Genomic DNA, 4,750 nt, shown 5'->3' with positions numbered 1-4,750 from the left:
TTTGTGACCGGTGAACACACACACACACACACACACACACACACACACGCTTATTCTTTTATTTCCTTATACTTTTAGCTTTTCAGTACGTCACGTTTTTATTGCCTCGCTTGATTTTTATTATTATTATTATTGCTATTTTGCCTACGTTCGGCGATCGTAAATCTCCTCCGCGTACTTTAGTGTCCATGTGTGTGTGTGTGCGTGTGTGTGTGTTTGTGTGTGTGTGTGTGTGTGTGTGTGTGTGTGTGTGTGTGTTGGCAAGATCATCACCATCTCCACATCTCATCTCCATCCTCCTCCTCCTCCTCCTCCTCCTCCTCCTCCTCCTCCTCCTCCTTGTCTCAGTCTATTCTTAGCAACAGAATTAGCAGGGCTCATTGACCCCTCTGCCCCCCCCCCCCCAGACACCCCCTCGCCCCCCTTCTACTTATCTAAACAGGCCTATCCCCCTCACCTCCATTCTTCCCCTCATCAGCCTACCCCAACCTACCACCTCCCCTCTGGCTTCCTCTCCCCAGCTTCCCCCCCCCCCCCCAACATAACATCCTCGGCCGATTCCCCTTACCTTCCCCCTCCATCCTTCCCTTTCTCATTTAACCCCAACCTACCCCCCCCCCCCCTTACTTTCCTCTGTCCGCCTTTCCCTCCTATATACCCTACCTAGTCTCTCCCTTTTCCCTTCCCCTTCTCTCCCCTCAACCCATTTCTCCCCAACCTATCTCTCCCCTTCTTCCTCTCTCCATCCACGCAGCCTGCCGCAGCTCTCTAACTTCATCCTCATCTCCCTCTCCCCTTTTTACGTCTTAACCTACTTCATATCCTACCCGCCAGCCTACCTACCCCAGCCTATCTCCCCTCCCCCTTTCGTTCTCCCCTCCCCCTTCCCTTTCTTGCACCAAACATGCATATATATCATAGTCTTCCGCCAGTCCTGAGGTGTGTGTGTTTGGGGGGTGGGGTGGAATTGCTTGTGAACAGTGCAGGGCAGAGTGTGGAGTGTGGAGGGAGGGGTGGAGCGTGTGGAGTAATGAGGAAGAGAAGGTGGAGTAGGAGAAGGATGATTAGGAGGAAGAGGAGAGGGGAGGTTGCAGTAAGGAGGTGAGGGGGGAGGGGGGGGAGGAGGAGGCATGAGGAGTCCACCTACAGAATGGTACAGCGTAGTACTTGCATAATGTAACAATACCTAACCACCACCACCACCACCACCACCACCACCACCACCACCGCCACCACCACCTCACCCTCCACCCTCCCTTCCTCCCCCTTCCCTCACCTTCCCCCCCCCTCCCCCGCGCCTCCTTAGCGTCTGACGTGTACAGATAACGCTCATCAGACGTGTGGGTGAGCAGCCTCGCGCCCGGCATGCAGCGAGGAGCCGCGGGACCCTGCCTTCCTGCCTTCTTGCCCTCGCCATGCACACCGCGGCGCCCCGGATCTCGGCGGCGGCAGCGAGGGGCGCGGGCATGGGCAGAGAGGGGCAGTAACAGGCTGGCCGTGGTTGTAACTTTGTCAGGCATGAGTGTTACGTAGCGAGGTGTGGGTGCAGGTGTCGGCTGGGCGTGGTGGCGGAGCTGGGCGGTAGGAGTGAGGAGGCGTGAATGCGGGCGTGGTGGCAGGGGGAAGCATTAACAGTGGCGAGGCGTGGGTGTCAGGCATCACTACTCTGCACTAAACACACGTATATATCATAGGCATAGCGAGGCGTGGCGGCAGGGGAAGGACAGAGGCAGTGGCGAGGCGTGGGTGTCATCAGTCAAGCGTGGTGGGCGAGGCGTGGGCTGAGCGTTTAGTAGCAGTGACAGGGGCGAGGCGTGGGTGTCATGGTGGCGTGGTGGTTGAAGAAGCCCGGAAGGTAACTGAAGAAGACCAAAATGTAATTAAAGAAGTCCAAAAGGTAATTAAGGAAGTCCAAAAGGTAATTAAAGAAGTCCAAAAGGTAATTAAAGAAGACCAAAAGGTAATTAAAGAAGTCCAAAGGGTAATTAAAGAAGTCCAAAAGGTAATTAAAGAAGTCCAAAAGGTAATTAAAGAAGTCCAAAAGGTAATTAAAGAAGTCTAAAAGGTAATTAAAGAAGTCCAAAAGGTAATTAAAGAAGTCCAAAAGGTAATTACAGAAGTCCAAAAGGTAATTAAAGAAGTCCAAAAGGTAATTAAAGAAGACCAAAAGGTAATTAAAGAAGTCCAAAAGGTAATTAAAGAAGACCAAAAGGTAATTAAAGAAGTCCAAAAGGTAATTAAAGAAGTCCAAAAGGTAATTACAGAAGTCCAAAAGGTAATTAAAGAAGTCCAAAAGGTAATTAAAGAAGTCCAAAAGGTAATTAAAGAAGTCCAAAAGGTAATTAAAGAAGTCCAAAAGGTAATTAAAGAAGTCCAAAAGGTAATTAAAGAAGTCCAAAAGGTAATTAAAGAAGTCCAAAAGGTAATTACAGAAGTCCAAAAGGTAATTAAAGAAGTCCAAAAGGTAATTACAGAAGTCCAAAAGGTAACTGAACAAACCCCAAAGTAATTATATCTCAAAATGTAATTGAAACCCGAGAGAGAATTTCGACAACCAGTGAGAACGATACGAGAGGGAGTGAGTCTTTGGAGTGGTGGGAGTGAGAGAGGGAGTGTTTGGAGTGGAAGGAGTGAGAGAGAGAACGGTGAGTGGAGTGAGAGAGGAAGTGGAGGAGTGGAGTGAGAGAGGGAGTGGGGTGAGTGGAGTGAAGTGATGGAAGTATAGTGTTTGGAGTGGAGTGATGGAAAGAGAGTTTGGAGTGAAGGGAGTGAGTGAGTGTTTGGAGGGGAGTGATGGAGGTAGTGTGTGGAGGGGAGTGATGGAAAGAGAGTTTGGAGTGAAGTGAGTGAGTGAGTATTTGGAGTGAAGTAATGGAAGGAGTATTTGGAGTGGAGTTATGAAGAAACCGTTTGAAGTGGATTAAGGGAGGCAGTGTTCGGAGTGGAGGGGAGGGAGGGAGTGGTCGGAGTGGAGGGGAGGGAGGCAGTGGTCGGAGTGAGTGGAGAGAGGGAGTGGGGCAAGTGGAGGGGAGGGAGGGAGTGGTCGGAGTGGAGGGGCGGGAGGGAGGGAGTGGGGCGAGAGGGAAACAAAACCGCGAAAGTCACCCGTTGCATTAGTGGCAGTGACAGGACCAAACACCACCATCATCATCAGTAGGAGCAGCAGCAGCAGAAGGAGGAGGAGGGGTTTCAGTACCAGCAGGAGCCAGCCAGCAAGCCGGGGCCGTGTGCGGGGCGGCGCCGCTAACAAGACGCGCCCGTGCATGCTAAGGCCACGCAGCTCTTCAAGTTCTGCTGCTTCGTCTTGGGGCGGTATTCTCAGACTCTCCCACCTCTCACATCAACTATTTTCAAAGGCCTTAAAGGAGATCAGACGGGTTCTAATGAGTGTTTTTTTAGATTCATGGTACAGAAGAACGGTCAACCAATCTGAAGGATCATAAAACTACCCCTGAAAATGACCACCACTCCTAAGTAAGCCTTGTCAGATATGTGTGTGTGTTTGGGCGTCGAAATGTTTAAGATATGACCCTTAGTGTCCCGCCGCGTGCTGCTCACCCGACGACCCGCCCCACCGTTGGCTTGCAGAGTGTTACCACCCCGTCCCGCCCCGCCCTTCCCCACCCCGCCCCGTCACTGCCCATTACCGAGTCATCGTTACCCTACCCTTCTTTGTCTCCCCATCCTGTCCTCTCACCCATGCAGCCTACCCTCCCCTTCCTTATCTCCCCATCCTGTCCTCACACAAGTGTCTCCTCAAGCCTACCCCAACCTTTCCCTTTCCCCAACTCAACCTACCCTAACTTGCCCTCCCCTTCCTTATCTCCCCATCCTGTCCCTCCTGCTCCCCACCACCAAACTCACACAATTGTCTCCTCAAGCCTACCCCAACCTTTCCCTTTCCCCAACTCAACCTACCCTAACTTGCCCTCCCCTTCCTTATCTCCCCATCCTGTCCCTTTTGCGCCCCACCACCAAACTCACACAACTGTCTCCTCAAGCCTACCCCAACCTTTCCCTTTCCCCAACTCATCCTACCCTAACTTCCCCTCCCTTGCCTGCCTTCTTTGCCTTCCCCACGACAAGGTGAATGGAAGTGTGGTCAGACGAAGGAACAGGAGTGGCCGGATGCTGAAGGAGCTGAAAGGAAGGCGTGATCAGGTGTGAGGGCGGGTCGGGGCGGGACGGGCGGGCAGGTGTCAGGCCAGGTGTCGACACTCAGGCATCGTTAGCATGGATGCCGCCCAGTGCCGTGCCCGACGCGGCTGTTAATGGGAACGGCAGCAGCGGGAGGCGAGGTGACGTGGCCACGCTGTCACATACGCAGACGGACAGGACGACATGGACGGACACACGTACAGAAGAACATACACACGTACACATGCATAGAGTCAGACGCAGAGGAGTACTGGTTCACATACAAATATTAATAGTCGTCCCATAGTCACACTGGCCAGTGGTTCTCAAGTTGTTCCTGTCCACGGACCACGAAGGTAGCAGCGGGGATCATGTTTCTTAATGGTCCCTCTAAGCGAGAAAAATGAGAAAAAATCACCCCTCACACAAACCATTTCATAATATATATCAAAGCATTTGTGATCAGATTATGTATCATCTGTTTTTGGGGGTTAAAATCATGGCACAAATTTGGCCCGTCGCTTCTTCCGGGTTTTAAAGAAAATTAGACCCTCTCCTTTCTTAGTAACAATAAAAGGAAAAGAAAAGTAAACTATAATGAACAGCAAAGTAT

At 51.5% G+C, this 4,750-nt stretch overlaps 1 long non-coding RNA gene across 1 annotated transcript; it reads left to right on the top strand.

Moving 5' to 3' along the window:
* Positions 1-1,925: 1,925 nt before the first annotated feature.
* On the top strand, positions 1,926-2,446 carry LOC127004441 (uncharacterized). Its single transcript, XR_007757787.1, has 3 exons — positions 1,926-2,044; positions 2,129-2,254; positions 2,297-2,446. It is a non-coding gene; the product is annotated as an uncharacterized LOC127004441 (long non-coding RNA).
* The last annotated feature ends 2,304 nt before the right edge of the window (positions 2,447-4,750 follow it).

This window comes from Eriocheir sinensis, chromosome 28 (genome assembly GCF_024679095.1).
Source record: "Eriocheir sinensis breed Jianghai 21 chromosome 28, ASM2467909v1, whole genome shotgun sequence".
Lineage (NCBI taxonomy): Eukaryota > Metazoa > Arthropoda > Malacostraca > Decapoda > Varunidae > Eriocheir > Eriocheir sinensis.
The sequence above is the reverse complement of the archived record's forward strand: the minus strand, read 5'-3'. Positions and strand labels throughout refer to the sequence as shown.